This window comes from Lissotriton helveticus, chromosome 1_2 (assembly GCF_964261635.1).
Source record: "Lissotriton helveticus chromosome 1_2, aLisHel1.1, whole genome shotgun sequence".
NCBI lineage: Eukaryota > Metazoa > Chordata > Amphibia > Caudata > Salamandridae > Lissotriton > Lissotriton helveticus.
Window position 1 is genome coordinate 352101698 of NC_136058.1, and position 23035 is coordinate 352124732.

Below are 23035 nucleotides of genomic sequence, written 5' to 3' on the forward strand. Positions count from 1 at the left end.
TGCTCCAGCCCACCTCTTAAAGCACTGGCTTAGCAAGGGACACTGCCACTAGGCAGCTCGTGACTTCACGTGGTGGCTTGGTTCACTGCAGTCAGCCCATGACCCTGCCGAGCTGTGCCACGGAGGTTGGAATGTATGCGGGGACTCGAGGAGGCCGGAGGATGTAATTTACACAGGAGACAGCGCGCCCTGTTCTGCAGCACACCATTTCCACAAGGATTTAATTTTTTCATGTATCCCCTCGTACCATCAACCCAGCCAAGATGTATTCTGGGAGCTGTAGGACTTACCGGAATGCAGCAGGTGAACGTGCACATGACAGGGGAGGTGTGTCCTTCTTAATTAGGGAGGGCTGCAGACTGATTTTAAACAGAGGCGTGGGGCTGTTTTCAGTGTGGCGGTGGCATCTGAGGAAGACGTGACTGTTGAAATGCATTATGCCTAAAATCCGCTTTTCCAATTAAAGGCTTTCTCTTGTACATACCTCGTGTGGCCCCTTCCTTCTGCTTCGCTGGAGGTTCCTGTGCATATATATATATATATATATATATACATCTTTGTGGCAGGTATTTTTTATTTTCAAGCACCCTGCATCGCGGCCACAACGTGTTTCAGCCCCAACTGGGCCTTGATCACATAACGTGTTGCGTGTGTGGAAAGAAACATTTAAAGTGCCAGTGCAAACATTAATGATCAGCTGATCTGTACAAAGACAGGTATGGAAGAAAGACTTTCTTTCCCAAATGCCGGCTTAATACACAGGCAAAAAGACTCCGGAATAGAGTGCACTCATAAATAACCGCATAAATACATAAATATATAACAAGGACATGAGTATATACAATAATAAATATATATAATGCAATAGGACAGGGTAAATCATGGGCATTTAAAATCAATAGAAACATTAAAAAATATAAAAATGCTAAAAATGCCAGTTTTAATACCATAATAGTATAAATAAAATTGTTATACCCCGGATGTCCAGTTATAAAACAGTATTGAGTGCAAAATAGCAAATGGAGTAAACGTACATTTTTTATATAAAGGAAAGAAGGAGAGATCTTTAATTTCCTCCATGGATATATAGCCCATGTGGACATGTATAACTGTGTTTCTGATCATTATTGTAGCGCTGATTTGTTCCAAAAAAACAAACCAACCATGGATAGTCCCTGAACCAGCCGGTCAAAAGGAGTATACTAGTCTATGAAAACATTTTTTGTGATAAAGTTCCATGCACCTTAACCTCAATAATACATAGCTACGTGATTAAAAAGAATTTTGGTTAAAAAATAAATAAATATAGATCATGGAGTACTCAGCGTCATATACATTACATTTTGACAAATGTATTACAGATATGGATGTCTTGACACTAAAATCTAAAGTTCTGGGTCATACCTACTGTGTCTAAAGGCAAGTGTATAAATCTTTGCTCGCATTAAGCCCCATCGGTGACTTGGTATTTAATTCCAGTATGTAGCGTGTTTCTAACAGACGTAGGGTGCCTTCACGATTACCACCCTTACGAAGTGGCGCAACACAATCAATTGCAAAGTAACTAAGATGTATTGGATTACTTGCATGGGCCACCTCGAAATGCCTTGCCACAGGATATGCCTGTTCTTTGTTGGTTATGGCCCGTATGTGCTGGAGAATTCTTTTATGTACTGGTAGTTTAGTACTACCTACATACCTTAATGCACAAGAACACTCCAACACATACACAGCATGGTCTGTTTTACAATTGAGTCTTTTCTCAATACATACTGGATGTGGCTTGAAAGGTGTTGTGTAATCCTTTCTGTTTCTAGCGAATTTACAAGCCTTACATGATATGCACTTGAAAAAGCCCTTCTGTGTTGCTAACCAGTTTGTAGGCGCTCTTATTTCCGGGCTATTTTTTACTAGACAATTGCCCATAGATCTAGCTTTTCTAAAAGTCAATTGAGGTGTACGACTTTGTTTCAACAGATCTGCACCAATTACAGGGTCATTCAATACCAGGTTCCAGTTTTTCTTTAGGATTTTCCTGATTGCCTTATGTTGTTTATTATATGTGAGTATAACCCTGCTAATCGGTTCCAATTTTTGAAATGGAGGCAAATGCTTGGTCCCTGGTGAGCAATTGTGTTTTATTAATTGCTCTTTCTACAACCAATGGGGCATACCCGCATGCTAGAAACCTTTGTTTGCTATTTTCCTGAGCTATGCGGCAATCGGATTCATTACTGCATATACGCCGTACCCGCAGCATTTCCCCATAGGGGATGCTCTGAATTAAATGTTGCGGGTGATGACTTGTGGCGTGCAGCAAAGAGTTACCTGCAGTGGGTTTATGATATATGTTTGTGGAGATAACGTTGTCCTTTATGAATACCTCCACATCTAGAAATACCACTGAGGATTTACTCATGTTTGAGCTAAAGTCAAAATTAAGCTGGTTTCTATTTATCTGATCAACAAAATCTTTGCCCAGTGACTCGGGACCCTTCCAAATCAAGAAAAGGTCATCGATATATCGTAACCAAAGGGGTACATGTTGGTCTATGGTGTGGTTAAAGTGTCCCATGAGGACCTGCTCCTCCCACAGCCCCATATGCAAACAAGCATAGCTGGGCGAGAAGCAGGCCCCCATCGCAACTCCCCTGATTTGTTGTTAGATATGGTTGTCGAATGAGAAGAAATTTTGCTCTAAACATGTAGTGACCATGTTGACTAGCATTTTGTTGTGCAGTGAGATATATGCTGGACTGCGATTTAAGTAGTGTTGAACTGCCTTTATACCATTTTGATGGCGTATAGATGTGTATAATGCAGTTACATCCATAGTTATTAAAATCAAGTCATCACTCCATTGTATTCCCTGAGTTTTTCTAAGGAAATCAGAAGTGTCTTGGAGGTAGGAAGGTACATTTTTGACCCATTCTTGAAGAAAGTCTATATATTTTGTGGTGTTTTCTATAATACTATCTATAGCCGAAATGATGGGTCTGCATGGAGGTTTAGTTTTATTTTTGTGTATTTTTGGAATGAAATATAGTGAAGGAATTATTGGATGGTCATTTCGCAAAAAACGATATTCATCTTCACATATTAAACCCCAATATATATATATATATTCACTGAAAAAAACATAGGTTTCCGACATGTGATAGTTACTAATTAGAACTTAAAAAACCTTAGAAATTCACTGAAACAACCATAGGTTTTAAGGGTGTTATAGTTAGTTGGACATTTCACTCGTACAAAACCATTGAAATTCCCGCGCTATAGTTAGTTGTACTAACTTTAACTCGCGCGCCCGCAATCCACTGCTGATGATGTCACATATTACACCATTCATGAAATGGACAGTGACATCACTGATGACATCACTGATGACATCTCAAATGACATCACTGATGTCACTGATGATCACTGATAATCAGTGGCCCCCCTCCCATGGCAAATTCCGCCCCCGGGATCCCATCCCCTGGGGCATGGCCAACTTTTATATATATTTTCTTTTTGTGGAGGGGGCTGCATAGCCCCCCTCCTATGCCCCCTTATGGCCCCAGGGACCCCATCCCCCAGGGCCTGCCAATTGTTTAAAAAAAAAAAAATCAATGGCGGAGGGGGGCCGCGTGCCCCCCCTCCTGGGCTACTTATGGCCCCGGGGACCCCATCCCCTGGGGCCTGCCCTCTCCATTAGGGACCATGGGGGGGCACCAAGCCGGCATTGCTTTTCTGCTCCCCATGCAGAAAAGCAATACGCTTTGAAATCAAAGCAGTTTGCCATAGTTTGCTAGGGTTTGCTATGGTAGGGTGGGAGCCGCGAGGCTCCCGCCCTACCATAGAAAACAGCAGTGTCCTGGGGTAGGCCCCCAGAGACACTGCTGGAGCCGGTCCTGGGGGGTGGCGGTCCCCAGGGCCATCGAGGGCTCCAGGAGGGGGGCCGCGTGGCCCCACTCCCACCTGTTAAAAGCCCCTGGGCTGGTGGTCCCCGGGGCTGGGGGGTCCATCACACTGCCCCCATTTAAATATTAGTGCCCCGGGGAGGTGGCGGTCCCTGGGGCGTGCGGGGGGCTTGAGCCCCCCACACAGGTTTTTTTTAACATTTAAAAAAATGAAGCCATGGGAGGGGGGCCGCGTGGCCCCACTCCCACTTGTTAAAAGCCCCTGGGGTAGCGGTCCCCGGGGCTTGGGAGGCCTTAGAGGCCCCCCACCATACGTATTGAAGCCCTGGGGGTGGCGGTCCCCGGTGCTGCGGGGCGGCCGTGTGCCCCCTGCATACTTAATAATAAAGCCCTGGGGGTGGCGGTCCTCGGGGCTTGGGGGGCCTTAGAGGCCCCCATCATACGTATTGAAGCCCGAGGAGGGGCGGTCCCCGGGGATGCGGGGGGCCGTGTGCCCCCCGCTATCATACTTACTTTGCCCAGGGGGTGGCAGTCCCCGGAGCAGTATGGGGGGATTGGGGCCCCCCATACTTTTTTCATAAAGCCCCCGGGATTTGGTCCCCACAGGGCCTAATTAGAAACAAAAATCGGACCGGGTTTTTTTTTCACAGGGTACGCGTATCCCGTGATTTTTCAAAAAATTGTGGGACCCCCTGAGCAGGCCTAAGGGGTCAGGGTGTTTCTACCCTGCCCCCTTTGTGTGTTTTTCACATTTCTTTTGCTGCTTTCTTGTGCCTCGGTTCTACCGAGGCACAAGATGTCTGCCAACACTTCCTGGTTTTAAGTGTTGACAGCCAATTAGCATAAAGCTCGTGCTCGGGAAGGTACGGAGTACACTAGAGAGTACAGTACAGAGTACCGTACTTCATCTATAGATGTCAGGAAGCCCCGGCCGCTGGTAAATCACTGCCTGCATTGTGAACTCGTCTTGAACATGAAAAAACTACATTTCCCACGTTTCCTAAAGCGGCGCGTCAGAATGATGCCGCGCGACCAGGAAACAGGATATCCTGGTGTTTGCGGAAGACACTTTGCCGATTATTCCTTTCGGACGAGCGGACTTGAGGCTCGTGTGACCGGCTCTTTGTTTTGTCCTAGTTCAGGTGGGTTGAGCGGAAGCTCACGCTGAATGGTGTTTGGGAACTGCTGGATTACCAGGTGGGGCTTAGGAAGCGCCCGTCCCGGTGGCTGATCTTTCGGTATTTGAAACCGGCTATACACCGCCTTGTGGATTAACTGGAGGGGCTTAGGAAGCGCCCGCTTCGCGTCTTGCGAGGTCCTGCTACAGGTTATCCCTGAACTAAGGGGGTGGCGTTACTCTGTACTGTACTGTACTCATTGTTACTGTTTTCCTGTCGCCTCCAACTCGGCGGAGTTCGGAGGTCTGAGCAGTTACTGACAACAAGTATCTGTGTACTTTAAAGGAAAAGTGTTCCTGTTCTTTCCTGCAGAGACGTATCTGCAGGGGAGTGCGTTTTTTCACAACAACCTTTTGTTTTGCTGGGCAACAGTTATGTTCCTGTCTTTATTCCTGGTTGGAATACCCTAATTGACTCCCGTGTAATTGTGGTTGAGAAACTTTTGGGGTATTTGTGTACCTGCCGGTACAATTCATTATCCATCCTCTCGGAGGGGAACGTTTCTTTTCCATACTTAGTGACAGGTGAATGGTATCCTCATTGGCATTCAGGTTCCCTTCCAGTTCTCAGGGGGTAGGTGGTGAATGACCTTCCTTACATTCAGTACTTGTGAAACCCTATACCAAGTGGTGGGAAAGAGGGGGCATATTGATGGTCTTCTTTATATCTTTAAGCAGGAAATCCTGGGAATCGAGAAGACGCCTGATCTGTCACTCTTGGTTCCAACACGCCTGTAGTCAAATCAGGTGGGTGTCAAACATAAAGCAGTGGGTAGAGAGTAGTTGGGCATAGAGGGACTCGCCCATTGATTCCTTGCTTTGTATGTTGCAGGTTTTCAGTTCCAGTTGCCCAGCTGTTCCCCTCCGGACTATCCTCATTTTTTCCCCCGCTTGATCTCCTTAATAGTCTGCGTCACAAAGAGCCAGACTTGGGATGATCTAGAGGTGGGCCCCTTTTCAGCATCAAACCAATCCTGAGGAGCCACGACGAAAGGCCTGACAATAGATATATCTATGATTTTACTTTTGATTTTCTCAGGAACTACTGAACAGATTTACACCATTTAACAAAAAGGGTAATCTGCAAACCAAACTGTACCTTTTTGCCAAATTTGGTGTAATTTCCGTTCAGCAGTTCTGGCTGTAGCCCTGGCTAAAGGTCCTATGGAAAATTGCATGGGGAAAACACGTTTTGGGACCCCCCTTTTTCTCAGCCCCCGCTTCACCCCCAAACTTTCAGGGAAGGAGCGGAGCGGAGCAGGCCATTCTCTGGGAGAATTTCGCGAAGATTCGTCGACCGGAGCCAAAGTTATTCCAAATAGAATGTTGCGGATTTCCTAACTATATCTACCTACTAGCGACCGCCAGTAGGTAATATATATATTCTCAAACCTCCAAAGTTGCCGAAAGCAAGGCAGCACACTCCACCAGCTTGTCATGAGCATATTCCTTGTAGCAATTGTAAGGGTAAAAGCTACACTCCGTCCTTCTGTAATTACAGTCCTCGTGTCGCATTATTATTATTATTATTATTATTATTATTATTTGAAGCTTATAAAGCGCGCGGCTACCCCCAACGGGGGTGTCCCGGCGCTGCAGACATCCGTTTACCAGAGGAGTACAACGTGGACTAGATCATGGGGAACAACCAGGTCTTGAGTCTCCTCCGAAACAGAGATTCAGATGTACTGAGTCTGAGATCAAGAGGAAGACGATTCCAGAACTTTGCAGTGACCACAGCAAAGGCACGCCCCCCGGTTCTCGCACGGCGAAAACGAGGGGTATGCAGTAGCCGAAGATGATTTGATCTGAGATCACGATCCAAGTGGACAGATTTGAGTCTATTTCTCAGATAGACAGGGCCTAGACCATTGAGGGCCCTGAAGGCGATGATCAAGGCCTTAAATTGTATGCTCTAGCTCATCGGCAGCCAATGCAGCTTAGCTAGATATAGAGTGATGGAATGACGATAAGGGATGTTACAAATCAGCCTAGCCGTGGCATTCTGCTCAATCTGCAAACGTTTAATCATGTAAGCCGGAGCTCCCATATACAAGCTGTTCGCATAATCCAAGTGGGACCTAATTAAGGCATGAACCACCGTCCTCCGAGAGTCAAGCGGAAGGAAAGGAACAATTTTCTTAATCATACGAAGTTTGCCGAAACAAGCTGCAGAAACCTTGTTGATTTGGGTTTTACAAGACAAAGCGGTATCAAATTGAAAAGCCAGATTAAGAGCCGTTTGAACTGGAACTGGGGGAGGATTTAATTCCGTAGACGACCATACATTGGCAGGGAGGGGGGATTTTTGATTGAAGAATAAGACCTCAGTCTTATCCGTATTGAGTTTTAGATTATTAGTAGTCATCCAGGAGGCGATATTAAGAGGCGATGACGAAAGTTAGACATGTTGCCGTCAGAGTGATCTCTAAATGAAAACACAAGCTGAGTATCATCAGCATAAGAGATCACTCTGACCTCCCAGGATTCCACCACTTCCGCTAGAGTGGCAAGATAGACATTACAAATATAAAGGGCTAAGTGCAGAGCCCTGCGGGATCCCACATGCCAGCGGTTTCTCAGCGGAGACATACGGTCTAAGGAAGACCTGCTGTGATCTGTCCCTCAGAAAAGATGTCACCCACTCCAGTGGTATCCCCCAATGCCATTGTCGTGGAGACGGTTCAGAAGAATGTCATGCGAGACAGTATCGAAAGCTGCGGATAGGTCGAGGAGGACCAACATGGCCTCCTCGCCCATATCCACACAATCACAAATTGACTCGGACACCTCCAGTAGTGCAGACTCAGTACTGAAGCCTGGCCTAAAGCCCGACTGGGAATCATGTAGAAGTTGTTGCGATTCCAGATATTCCGACAGTTGCTCCTGCACCACTTTCTCTAGGATTTTCGCTGGCTTGGGGAGAAGTGAAATAGGCCGATAGTTACTAAAGCATAGCGGGTCAGCATCTGCCTTCTTAAGAATTGGAATCAACATAGCCTGTTTCCATAGGGAAGGGAACAGGCCAGAGAGTAAAGAGAAATTCCAAATCTCAAGAAGCGGGTTGATCAATAACGGGGCAAGATTACTCAATACTTGGGCAGGGGCCGGGTCAAGAGGAGACCCTGATTTGCATCTGTAAAGCAAAGTCAAAGCATATTCCGCGGTTAAAGGCTTAAACGAGACAAAAGTTTCATCATGGGTGATTTTGATATCAGACAATGACAAAACCCTATTCTGATTAAGAGTGTCCGTGATATTTATATCACAAAGGGACTGACTAGGGACACTCGGGCATGCCAAGGCTGGGGGGTTAGAGAATTCTTTAATGATGTTAAATAAAGTCTTCTTGAATTTTCAGCAGTCTTAATTTTTTCTACGAAGTGATCCTTCATAGTACTGCGTTTGAGTTTATGGAAATTTTTAATGGAAATGGCCTTTCGATAAAGGGTTTTGGTGGCCGGGTCATATGACCGTCGCCAAATGCGTTCCAGTTTTTTGCACCTGCTTCTTTCCTCCCGTAATTCCAATGAGAACCATGGTGCCGAAGGTTTAGATCTTAAGGAGGTCAATGGTAGCATAGGGGCAATTAGATCAATCGAGGAAGAGAGGCACGAGTTAAATTTGGATACATCAGCATTTAGGTCGCTGGAAGGCTGCCCTATCAGGTTGTAGAAAATAGGGTCAAGAGCATGACATGTGACCATATGCCATTTTCAGCCATAGTTCCTGATTTTAGATAGAACATCGGGGGCCGTGGCTTAGTCAACTCAAAAGGGATCAGATAGTGATCAGACCAGGTAAGGGGTAGGGAAGGTAGCGTAGTAAGGCCATAACAGTTTGAAAAAATAAGATCAAGAGTATGGCCCGCTAGATGAGTGGGTCCCCGTACCCACTGAGTCAGATTGAGGCCAAGCATGGTATCCAGAAGATTGTTAGCTCGAGCGCATGTGCCCTCATCTACATGAATGTTGAAGTCCCCTAACACTGTAAAGTGAGGATGTTTTAGTGATAAATCAGCAATTATGGCCAAAAAAGCAGCCGGAGAGGATGGTAGAGCTCCTGGGGGATTGTACACCTGGACGCCCGAAAAAATAGCATTAGAGGCATCCAAGATAGAGAAGTACATTGCTTCAATGAGGCCTAAATTAATAATCTTCCTAGTAGTGATTTTTAAGTGAGATAATAGAATAACGGCAATTCCTCCACCAGTCTTTGTCCCCTCTCTGTTTATAACCACTAACCGATAGCCAGAGGGGATAGCCAAGTTGATATCTGGATTAGAGAAATCCTTAATCCATGTCTCTGTAAGAAAGAGCATGTTCCAGGCATTAGAGGAGAGCAGTAACCAGATATCACTAGAATGGCGGTTGAGGGAGCGGCAATTAAGCAGGCCTGCCGTGTAGGAACCAGTATGACTGGGAGGTGCAGGAAGGTTAGCCTGTGCAAAGGCACGTTTCCTTGTGGTGAGCAAGGTGAAAGCACAACATTTACATTTAAAAAGGGGTGTTGCGGGCTCTGCAAGATTACAACGTCCCGTAGGAATGCAAGCCCCGTTTCTCCTCCTCAGAAGTTGAGACCTGGACCAAGGGCGTCTAAGAATGGAAGTGCAACCGGCAGCACAGCTGGCGCTCGGCGCAGGACCAGCGCGGACGAAGCATTATGAAGCCTAACCCGTTTCTGGGCTAATGCCCTCATCGGGGGCTAGACAGAAGATTCGTGGAGTGGACACGCCCACCTTGTTTTAACCGCCCTCAAATGGGCTGCTTTCAGGTGAATAGCTGCAAAGGCTTATGGGCCATGCAGTGCGTGTTCGCCATGATAATTAAACTGTATTAGGTACCCTGGATGGGCCCCGAAGTGCGGGTGAGCCATCAATCCCCTGCTGTTGGTCCACATGGGTCTCGGGAGTCTCCGAGACTAGTGGCCCCCTGTGACATGGGGTGGTGCGCGCCTTCACGGCCGGGCCGCCGTGTACATTTTCAAAGCTCCAAAGTTGCTCGCAGGCAAGGCAGCACACTCCAGCAGCTTGTCACAAGCATATTCCTCGTCGCAATTGTAAGGGTAAAAGCTACACTCCGTCCTTCTGTAATTACAGTCCTCGTGTCGCATAATGAAGCCTGCCGCGTTTCTGGTTCAGTTTCATGTTCAGGTGAATAGCCTTTGTGGCTATTCACCTGAAAGCAGCCCATTTGAGGGCGGTTAAAAACAAGATGGGTGTGTCCACTCCACGAATCTCCTGTCGAGCCTCTGATGAGGGCATTAGCCCAGAACCGCGTCAGGTATAGAAGTGCAAACAACACTGTCTGAAAGGGAGAAGGGTGAACAAAAGCTCACATGAAGGGACATCTCACACACAATGCAGCACACACACATAGGAAGCAGAGCACACCAACATCCAAAACAATTTTGTCCAAACACAAACATTTGCACAATTGAACACAGGACACAAACTCACTCGCCTGTGGCGGATAAGCACCCAAAAACATCAGTACGAAAGAGGCACAAGCCCACAGTCCAGATGGGGTAGCAATTCACGTAAGGCAGGAAGCCAGAGAGTGCTTGACACACACATTGGCATACAAGTAAAGACACAACACATTTGGAGACAAGTGAAAATGTGGAAACTTTATAAAAAAAAGTGTGTGTTAGTACGACCAAGAGTAGTGCCACGATATGCAGACAAATGCAGCAGCATGCCTGAATAAGGAACATAGGAAAACGTCCATGTTCACCTTAGGGTAGTCCATCACCAACATACGTCAGTGTCAAGCAGTGTTGTTTGTCTGCACCTCGGACATAATTTGACGCCAATGCAGCCATGTTCACTGTTGTTTTGGGACATGTGACCAGATGTGCCATGTGCAATGATGCGGCGGGACACGTGCAATGTGGCACATCGAGTCGTGGTTGCAGTTACCTTGTCACTCGTCTATGAACGCGAGTGCAGCTGCGTAAGGTACTATCTCCAATGAGTTATGGTTGACCATAATATTTGACATGTCGTTGACGTAATCCATCAGCTCACCAGGACAGAAGTGCTGACTCCAACCACTGTACCCAATGTGCACCAAAGCAGAATCGGTAAGTGGGTCAATTTCTTACTGCATACTATGACACGTGCAATCTCTCAGGCCCATTTCTCAACATGCATGTCAAAAATCCATGAATGCCATAAAGGAGCATCACCATAACACTCCTGGTCATGGGCCAACAGGGGGTGCACACACCAGTCGTAATCCATGTCAGCTACTCACTCGTTGGAGAGGCACATGTCCATCCAACACTCGGATAGGCATGTGCGACACTGGAATACAAGTTGAATGCAGGTGACATCCGCAATGCTGGAGCGCAGCCGGTAAGTGATGGGCAGTACTGCCAAAGGCTGTGTACCCAGGAAATGCAGCAGACGTGCAAGGTATAGGTGGACGGGAATGGAGTTGACCATGTGTTCGGGATGCCCTGCCACTGCGTCGATGGCTCTGCTTGTAGCTGCACTGGCTTGCTGTGCGCCAGTTTTGGGGATGAAATGGCACAGCTTGGTGCAATGCGCGAGGTGTTTGTGCAATGGGTGCAGGGCACAGGTGTGGTGAAAGAATGTATGAAGGCAATTTTATGCACGCTAACTACGAAGAAAGGACTTTTGAGTGTGGGCTGTGCACTCATTGTTCTCAAATCGGGCAGTGCGTAGTGTGGGAGACAGATGCAAATATTATTGTATCTATGGGGGGCTGGCCACTTGCAGCAGCAGATGTTCTACCGCAAGATAGCTCAGACAAAGAACCTTTCATCCCTACAGTAACTTCTTCAGCTGCATTCATACAGGATGTGTACAAAGGCCGGTCGTGGGTGTTGTGGGATGTCAGCGCATCTGGTCATTATGGATGAGATGCCCAGCATGTAGCACCTTGGCGCGTTGACTGTGTGTTACATTGCCAAACAGATGCTCCTCCCTCCCACGAGCCCCCACATATTTGTACGGTACGCTGTTGTATCCCGTGCACTCCTACGGCACACCATTGTAATAACTATTCACGCATGTCCTGTGGCATTCCAACCACACCGTGACAGTGCCGTTTGGAGGTGGTACATGCCACTTTACAAAATAGACTGCTGCGGTCCTTGTGGCAGGCCATACCAGAACACAGAGACACACTTACTGCACATGGACATGTTTGAGACACCCCGTTCCACTTGCCGGATAGGCACACCCCTGCGCTCACCTGTGTGCGCTGGACCAGTACATGCCGCTTGCGTATGCAGGAGGATGCGAGCACAGCTACATGTCCAGTCATGCTAATGCAATGACCACGCGGAAACACTTGCTCAGATGCGGGATCAGGGGGCATTGGCAGTTCTGGGGTTGTTGCGATGAGTGTTGTGGCCCTCATGGGTATCCCTGCATCATTCTCATTGACTCTGTGGCACCTGTGGGTATTCCGGTGTGGCTCTTGGCTGTGTTCCTTTTCATGCTGCAGGTAGTCGTCCTGCTTAACACAAGCAGAAAGCAGGTGTAAAATCCCTGGTGCTAACGCAGCTTATCGCCGGAAGTTGTGATGTCATTTTTTTGTTCACAGAAAATAAACAAACTGGGCAGTGTATCCCGTCAACATCCAGCACCTGACCCACTATTCCCAATCAATATATATACAATTAGATTTCTTCATTTGTGTGTACACAGTAAGTGCACCCACTACCACAGTGCAATTCAATGCAGGATTTTAGTATTTTAAATAAATCGCAAAGGTACACCTCATATCTTTTTTGCACGGGAACGGCTACTCTGCATTGAATTATCAGCACTTTAATGCAACTAAAGTTGAGATAAATCTAACACACTATTCAGAAGCTGGTCCAAACTGCAGACATCACCAGTATTCCCGCGATAACTGCTCCAATATTTAACACCATAGGGGACACCAACAAATAGCAGTAATAAGAACGAGAAAGAGACATACAGCACTTAAGAAAACAACCAAAAACTTTAGTGAAATTAATATTTTTTTTCAAGCTTTAATTTTTCATAAACATATATATAAAGGGTAAACTAATAAACTAAATGTAACTCCTTCGGTGCTCATGACGAGCTGAGCTCGTCATAATGGCTGCCCGCGCGGTTAATTCCACGCCTGTGTGGGAGAATTAATCAGTGGGCTGAGTTGTGACAAGCCCAGCTCGTCATGAGCACAGTTCCACTGTGAGTCATGATGAGCTGGGCTCATCACGAGCACAGCGGTGCCGCGGGCCACCCCGCACCGTGGGGGAATTACCCCCGCTGCGAAGGGGTTAACAAAAAGAACCCAAACCATCAAGTTGGAACATTCCTGTGGGGACCATGAATGTCGACGACACAGCCTGGAAAATAAAGCATAAAATAAGGACGTGTGTAATGCGCATAACAAAGGAGTGAGACACAGAGTAACAGAGAAGGAAAAAAAAGCCAGAGAGAAAAAGAGAGGGAAGGAAAGAAAGGGAGTGAGAAAGGGAGAAGGGAGAGACAGTGAGAGAGATAGAAGGAAAGGAAGGAAGAGAGTGAGAGAAAGAGTGAAGAGACGGAAGTGAGAGAGAGAGAGAGACCCTCTCAAATAATTACCTGCTGCCACCAGAGTGTCTACCAGTGGGCACTCAACGTGCCCGTCAAAGCTCCGCGGCCCGGCAGATCACACAGATGGCACTAACCCTGTGCAACTCAACTGTGCGCCATGTGGTGGAAGGCCCCTGATGGCCACATCAGCTTCGGTGGCACTAACCCTGTGCAACTCAAGTCCACGCCATGTGGTAGTAGGCCACTGATGGCCATACAGCTCAGGGTGCGACTAACCCTCTGCACAACTCTTCATGGACTCTTTATGATTGGGACCCGTGGAGCGTCCGCCATCCAGTCACCACCGGCAATAAAGTAAGTGACGTTGTCGATCTATTATATTTGCGTGGTCACATGGCCTGTGGCGCATGTGCCGGATGGGTTTGGTGTGTGCGCAAATCTGCCCTCAGGGAGTGGCCGTAACATGTTGACAACTAGACCACTGACCTGCACACCAATAGCGAGTACGCCTGCGACACATAGCTATGTGGGGGGGGAGGGGGTGAAAATGTATTTTCTCAATGGATTTTCTATAGGAAACTTTAGACAAGGCTACAGGTCAAACTGCTGAACGGAATTACGCCAAATTTGGCAGGGAGAAAGGTATTGGTCCAAAAAGCTTGCTTTCTTGCATCGAGTAAAAATATGAAAGAAAGGTCCCGGGGGCAATTTAATATACCGGCGCTCTGTCTGTGTGAGATAACCCTTTCACGCTCCCTCTGCTCAACATCACCACTTCGCAGCTATTTTATTTATAAAGTTTTATATAGCACGAACTTGACCCAGGAGGGTATCAGAGCGCTTTACATTTAAGATTGTAGCATTATAAATTGCATCAGAAACAAGAGCATAGTAAGGTACAGTACACAGAAACAATGATTCAATAATTCGTAGGAGGGAGGAGAGGAAGGAGTATTAGGGGGGAGACGAGGAGGAAATAATGCCCAATGTCCGGCTGAGTAGGTGACGGTCAAGGGGGAAAACCAGGGACAATCTCCTCATTAGCTGTCAAGCAGCTCCACCGGTCATCAGCCATGTTTCTCAGGTCTCAACGTTCAGAAAACACCAGTTTTTAGTTTATTTGATTTGCGAAGGTTATATGGCGCTATCTAGACCAGGAGGTATCAGAGCGCATAACCAGGGGAACGTTGCATTAGAAGGTACATCAAAAGGATTATAGGGCGCTGGCTAGACCCATAGGTATCTGAGCGCTATAGCAGAGGAACATTGCTTTACAAATTACATCAGTTACAATAGCGTAGTAAAATACAGTAAACAAACAACAAGGTTGATAGAATTTATAGGAAAGGAGGGGAGGAAGGAGCCATACCCGAAAGACAAATAGAACTGTGTCCAATGTCCGGAGATACAATTAGAGAGGGAAAGGGGAGAGGTGGAGTGAGAAGGGAGAGGACGAGGGGGAAGATAAAAAAGAGATAAAGGGAAAGTCAGCCCAAAGACCGAGTGGGTAGGTGATGGCCAGGGAGATTATCCAAATCCAGTCTCCTCTATAACTCTCAAGGAAGCTCCAATAGGCAACAGTCCAAAAGCTGAAAAGAAGGTGACGAGGAGAAAGCAGGGTGGCAGAAATACAATTAGGGAGGTCGGCGAGACAGGGAGAAGGGGAGAAACTGTGCCAAGGGTCAGGCTGGGCAGGTGACGGTCTGGGAATGAACCAAGGCTGATCTCCTCATTAGCTGAACAGAGCAGCTCCACCGGCGTCCGACAAAATGCTCGGACTCCGCTGTCAGGGTAGAGATCATGTGTACTTTGAGTGAGACAAGTAGAGAGGGAAAGGGGGAGAGGGAGAGTTAGAAGGAAATGGACGAGGGGGAAGATGGGATAAGAGATAGATGGAAGGTCGGCCCAAAGACCGGAAGGGTAGGTGACGGGCAGGGAGGAAATCCACAGCCAGTCTCCTCTATAGCTGTCTAGGAAGGTCCCATGGGCATGCTGTTAGAAGCCAGTCCGTCAGCTCATAGCTCTTTACCTTTGCGAGCTAGTACGCTAGTGTGCCTGTATCTCTGCGAGCTACTACGCTGCTGTTCCTTTGGGAGAGGACGGCTCGTAGTTCTCTCAGTAACCAAAGAACAGGCATGGTAAGAGGGGATCCCACTTACGCCTCATGGACTAAGGTAGGCTTTTGATGATGCCTTTAAGGGACTTGTTGAATCTCTCAACAAACCCATTGTTTTGTGGATCTTAGGGGTTGGAGAACTTGGAAGTTACTCCACAGTCCTTCCACTTTGACTGCATAGAAGCAGATATGAAGTTGGTTCCCCTGTTAGACACCACTTTGTTGGGGAAACCCACTGTAGTAAAAATCCCCATTAGTACTTTAGCCATTGCAGGTGTAGCTGCAGTCCTCAGAAGGATGGCATCTGGGCACTGTATGTCATGATATACTAAAGCCATGACAGACCCAATGCCTGAGGCTGTCTGGGTATCCATGGACCCAACAATGTTGATTCCCACCCTTTAAAAGGGGGAGCCAAAGATAGGCAAGGGATAAAGGAGAGCTTCCATCCTCTGCCTTGACTACCCACTCACCTGTCATTTCAATCAAGTCCTACAGAAGGTATCTGAGGAAATCTTTATCCTAGGCCAATACAAGTGGGGGCAAGCATGTCAATGCCCTTTCCCTGGTGCAGATGTCCTGCCAGGGGTATGTCCTTAGTCAGCACAAGTAAGAAGGCCCTGTAGCATTGAGGGACCAATAGGATACATGTTACCCTATACACTGCTGCCTTAGGCTCACTTTAAAGGATGATGTCCTCCCAGGAAATGTGGTTATTTCCAGAGGCAACACCTGCTGCATGAGCTACAGCCAGTTGCCTCGTGCCCCACAAGGCTGGGCACTTCTTCTGCAACCCTCACGGTCGTCTACTACTAACACAACCAGGTAGAATGCATTGGATAAAATCTGCTATGAGGTCACCAGATGACTCCTTACCATAGTCATGCTGGCGCCTGTGTACCTCAGATCCTCAACACCTTGCCCAATCATGATAATCCACTGCCTATACCTTGCACTATTAGATGGCATGCAGACTTTTTGAACCATCTCCACCTCACCCAGGGACAATAGGGTAACTTCTCAGAATGCCCCCCCCCATTAACTAGGACAAACTCATCCCCCAGCACTACACTGGCCCCCCAGGTGTCTTATCTCCATTGGGATATTGTGTTCTTTTTCAGTACTTGGGATCCACCTTGTAATGCCCATACTCGTAGCACTCATAGCACTTGGGATCCTTGTTTTGACTCTTGTCAGGGAAGCTCTTTTTCTGGTGGCCAGATTGGGAATGGAAATCTTTCCACTGTGAACTGCTTTGCAAGACTTGAAAGCACTCTTTATTTTTTTCCTCCCTCTCCTTTTTCTGGTGGGAACCTTGGCTACCCTATTGGGAGTGCCCCAGGTGCCTTCTTGGAAACTCTGGTGCTTGACCCAGATGTGAACCTCCTCAGCAAGCCTCCTGGGGTCAGTCACCTTGCTAAGAACCAGAGATGTTGACATAGCTCTGGAAAACAAATATCTAGCATTTGTTTCTTCAAAGTCAAATTATACAACCCAGATTCACCATCAACCTTGCTGCCCCTCACCCAACCCTTCAGTCCCTCGTTGGAGTAGTCCACCCATGTTTGTGTAGAGATCTAGTGGCTGTCCCATACGTTTTATTGGCTAAAATAGCCATCAAGGGAATGTAGTGTGTTTGTTCCTCTACTTCTAGTGTAAGGAGTGTGTCCCGCCCCACAATGGGCATGTACTTTCACAAGCTCCTCTCCCATTACTCATCAGAAACCTTGTGCCCCCTAGAACCAGTTTATAGGTGATGAACCATTTGTCAAGGTCAACCCCCAGAATTTATGAGTATACAAAATACTTCCCTCTATAGTGGACACCTAGGAATGGTGCCCCCATTACTGCTGAACTCAATCTGCTTTGCTCTTAAGTTTCCTCTTCTATTTCCTGTCCTCCAGATTCTCTGGAGACAGGCCTCTGGCAGATACACTGCTCAGTGCTCTGCCCTGAGCATCAGGAGGATCCATCTAATCTTTTAGAGCAGAGTGGGACTCTCCATGGTGCTCTAGACCATGGATAGGGTCATCCACCTCCTCCAATTCTGTAAATTATCCCTTCTCCTCATTGTTATCCACGTCATCAATTCCCTGAGGTGTATTGCAAACATTGCACCTCCTCAAAAGCCCTCAAGATTACCTTTAAGTCCAGCCTGGTAACTTCTTTGTCCGCTTGCATGCCCTATGTTTTTCCAGAGCTTCAGCTGCTCAGGCCTGCTGAGGGTGTCAAAACTGCAAGGGTCCATTGTACAATACAAAAGGTTAGGGGCACTTTAATATAGAAAAAGGGGGAAAATGGCGATTAAAATTCGAAGGAAGAATTTTAACTTGTACTGGTCTTAGGTATGGATTGGTAGTGTGCACTAATAACTGTATGACACTGCACAAACATAATTCCTATCCTCATAGCTGATCACCAATGCTAGAAATTGGGATTGTGGTTGGCAGAGGCATGCATCCTGTCCAAGCATGATCCACAAACTCAGTCAGGGTAAGTCACAACCCACGCTAAATTATCCTGTGCTTGCTATCTGGTAGCTTGGCACTGAGTAGTAAGGCTTAACTTAAGAGGCAATACGTTAATGTCAAGTATTTGTGCAACATATCAAACAGTAAAACAGTGAAAACTCCACACAAAAAGATTCCACACTAAGTTAGGAAAATAGCTCTTGAGATGTAATAAATAAAACAGGACCAAAATGACAAAAATCCAAGGAGTAGATGTTGAGATGTGTATTGAGTTGGTAGGGTTGGAGTTCCAGTACTTATATCAAGTCATGCTTTTGAAGTACACACAGGTTAATTTTTCCTTCCCTGTTCCAGGCTCACTACAGGGGGGGTTTGTGGCCCCATATGTGTTGACAGGTGTAAGTGTGAGGCTGTGTCCTGCTTCTGCCTTTCTTCCTCCCAGGAAGATGCGTGAAGCCACACCCAACTTTCCTTTGTGTATGACTGTCTAGAGGGAATACACACATTGAACTGTCACCCAGCCCAGCCCAGCCCAGCCAGAGATCAGAGACAAGCAGCAGACACCAAATGGCTAAAAGCAGGAAAATGTCAACTTTGTAAAAGTGACATTTTCTGAATGGTAACTACAAATTCAACTTTTCCATTAAAAAGGAGTTGTCTTTACCATTCCAGAGGTACTAAACATCATAACTCCACCTTCTATCAATTAGGAATTACAGCTTATTAAAGAAATAATGAATTCTCAATGTTAACCTAGGAGAGGCTGTCATGAGGAGGAGTCTCCAGAGAGGGGGATGCTGGATGAGACTGAAGATGAGCAGAGGCATGTTCCTTGCATCCTCAATAAAGCAGACAATCTTCTTAATTTGCAGCCCGTTCCAAGAGGCCCGTTTGTTGAAAGGGAATTGGCTTTTCCCATACATGCGTCAGACAAGCCTTTGTATCTGGGCTATCACAAGGAGAGTGAGCCCTTCAACTTTGAGGAGTTATCGAGCCAAGTGACCCTGCTGAAGGATGTCGAGGTTCGATTCCAGAAGAAGACAACAAGTGAGAGGAAGAGGGACTGCAGCAAGCCCCAGAAGAAAGAAAGACAGCATAAACGCCAGCTGCCAAGGGAGCTGAAGAAGCGGGTGTGGCTGGAGAAAGGCAAGAGGCCACCGTCCTCACAAGCTGATCACCACATTCCTGGAGGATTGTGCCTAAGACAGGTATATGTGCTTGTATACTGGGAACACCTGGGATAAGGGTGGGTAAGGAGTGAGCCTTTGAATCTACCAGCTTTTACGTTTCCTGATGTTAAAATAATAAACCTGAGGCTTTTTAGAGGTTTTGCTGCATGAGATAAAGACAAGATCTCAACAAAGAATCCAAGATATTTTTGTTATTATTTCATTTGTATTTGCATCTGATTTCAGTCACTAGTTCCCCACCAGTTCTAATACTTTATCGAAGTCCTAAGGGTATACCTAGAGAGGTGTAACTAGGTATAATCAATCTACACAGCTCATAAACAGTGAAATTGAAATATATTTGTTGATTACTTAAAATCATTACAATCAGCAAAAACACATTCAGAACGAAATCAGGTTACAAATATACAGATACATTATGATTTTATATCCAAAACGAGATCCACAACTAAGCCCTAACGTGGGTGTCGATTAGGATGGCCCCGAGGTGGAGGGACCGGCCGCAGTGGCAGCGGCATTCCCTCCATAGGAATTAGGATGTGACCGCCACCCTGGCGGTCACATCCTGTATATTTAACATCGCGGCGATTCCTACTTAAAGCAGCACCCGCCGCAAAGTTAAAAATGCATGCTTTGCATGTGAATGCACAAAGCGGCAGGCACCGCGCGGTGCCTGCCGCTTTGTGCATGCACATGCAGGTGGGTACCAATAGGTACCCCCCATGTGCACCCCCCTTTGCACATGGGGTGTACCCGCAAGGGGCCCCCAGAAGCAAAGGTCCACATGCTTTTCCACGGCGGAATATCCGCCGTGGAAAAGCATGTCTCAGCACACATCATAATATGGCTGGCGGTGTCTTGCAGACACCGCCACCATATTGTGGTCCACACCCTGTGGATCAGCGGCGGACGGACCTGCTGTCCGCCGCTGATCCCACCACCATCATAATCTGGCGGTGGGTGTTTTCAAGGACCGCGGCGGAGAATCCGCATCCTCCGGGCCGACGGTGGCTTCCACCGGCCCGGAGGATGCGGATTCAGCACCATCATAATCGACCCCATGATTTGGTTAACTACAATTAATCGGTTTACTAATAAACAATTAGCAGCAGAAATTAAAGTGCCTTGTGCTAGCAGCTAGAATTACAAGTAAATTATTTAAATTTGATAAGGGTACATGATATACAACACACCAAGTAGCTGCAAAATTAACCACTTCCATGCTAATGACAAGGCCAGCTCGTCATGAAGTGCCCATTCATTTCAATGGAAAGTGCATGAATAATCCGAAATTACCTTAGCACCTAAGGGGTTAAAGTGCCTTGTGCTAGCAGCTAGAGTTGTACATGATATACAACACACCAAGTAGCAGCAAAAATTAAGGTGCCTTATGCTAGCAGCTAGAATTGACAGGTAAACCTTTAGATAAAAAAAGTGTACATGAAATACCGTCCACCATTATAAAATTGCATTAAAAAACAGTACAGTACCTAGAATACAACCCACCCAATAGCAGCAGAAATTAAAGTGCCTTGTGTTAGCAACTAGAATTGTTAAGTAAACTTTCCAGTCAAAAAGTGTACATATAATAGATTCCACCATAATCGAGTTGCATTAGACACAGTACAGAACATTTATAATAATACATTTGAACCAAGCTTAAAAAAGCCCACACTCTCCCTAAAAACATTTAAAACCAATGTATTATTGCCAGGATTTTAGCTAGTTTTCATAGTAGAAAATTCTTCACTAGAAATGTCTGTTACAAAGTTTCTTTTCAGATATAAAAATATACGTTTTAGATAGTCTTCATAGCACAAATTTCTTCACTAGAAATGTTTTTATTACAAAGTTTCTTTTCAGCTATAAAAATCAACGTAACAAATTGGCAAATGAGACGGATGGTAACACCACTTAAACATACAATAATTGGAGACCTACAAGATCTTACCCCTAGTTCATTAAAAATTAGCTTTATGATGGCCTTCCGCTCTTCTAACAATTTTGGGCATAAGGTTACTGTATGCGGTAGGGTTTCCTCACACAACCCACATAGCCTACAAAGGTTGGACGGCCATTTCTTCTCCCATTTTGGAATTCCATCTTTAGTTGGGTATCTCCCAAACCTTAATAACATGAATTTATTCTTAATTAAAGGTTTAAAATGAAACAACAAATAAGGTTGGGGAGCCAGTTTGCCAAAGGAAATAGCTATTGACCATAAATATTTTTTTTCCTCAATTCATCGTTATCCATTATAGTAGACCATAAAGCAGCTGATTGATTGATTGATTTTTTGTAAACCATTTTACTCCTTACTTCATCTACTAAATTTGGACAATCAAAGGTACGTAAACACTCATTTAAATAGGTTTGCCAGCTACTCGCATATTCACTTTTTATTATCTCAAGCCTACACTGGTTTGCTAGAGAACCCTCTTCGGCTCGAAACAATGTCAATAAGGACTTTAAAAATGAAGATTGTCGGGCCAACATCTGTTTCTTTAGACCAAATTCTAGTCTTAAATTTGCACGACTAATATATCTGGGAATCCTAAAAACTGATTTATATGTCCTTAATTCAATATCATTAAGAATTTTCGCATCTTTGCTACGGAAGATAATGGAACCATAATCCAAGGATGGAATTAGTTTTGCTTTCATAACTTTCAGCAAGTGATCATAATTTGGGCATAATAGCTTATCCCTCAGTTTTCTAAAAGCAAATGATAGCGATGTACCCTTAGCTTCAAAGTTGTTAAAACGCTGCCTAAATGACATACTATCATCAAATGTGATTCCCAAATATGTATACGAGTTTACACATTCAATAACCAAACCATTAATATTCCATTCTTTTAATCCTAGTTTGCCTCTTCCCACGGTCATCATTTTCGTCTTTTTTGTATTTATTTTTAGACCATTTTGTGTAACATATAGGTTAAAGGAATCTATTAATCTTTTTAGTCCTATAATAGAATGGTATCGTCGGCATATTGTAAATATTTAATCTCTGTACCCAACAAAGCAGGAGAGTGGGCATTAACATCATTAAAATGGGCTGGGAGATCAGACATAAAAAGGTTAAAAAGGAAAGGAGCCAAAACACATCCTTGTTTCAAGCCAATACTGGTCTCAAGGCGACAAGTTTTGTGTCTTCCGTCGCCTTCTTTGATCTGTACCCATGTATCGGAGTATAATAATTTAATCATCTTTAAAAGGGTGTTGGATATACCCCAATTAATTAACTTCGACCATAGTACATTTCGAGGCACAGAATCAAAGGCGGCTTTTAAGTTGATGAAACAAATATACAACTTTTGTTTCCTATATTTGGCTCTTTCGCCTAATAATGTCAATAAAATCAAATTAGTATAAGTCGATTCTCCCTTTCTAAACCAGTTTGTAAATTAGGGATCAAATCCTCTCTCGTGGCCCATGATTGCAGTTCTTCCAGCAGACAACTAACAAATATTTTTGCTTCTACGTCTGATAATGCGATTAAGCGATAATTTGCAGGGTTGTCCTGGGGACCACTTTTTTAAATTGGTTGGATGATACTTCCCTGCCATGATTCTGGAATTAAGCCTGTTTTAAGCACATCATTAAATAGGAGAGTTAATACCTCTGGCCA

The 23035-nt window shown here is 45.6% G+C and overlaps 1 long non-coding RNA gene across 1 annotated transcript in view; it reads right to left on the bottom strand.

Moving 5' to 3' along the window:
- The window catches only part of LOC144807909 (uncharacterized), a 216342-nt gene that overhangs the window by 188372 nt on the left and 4935 nt on the right, over window positions 1–23035 (bottom strand). The gene's annotated exons all lie outside the window — the stretch shown is intronic.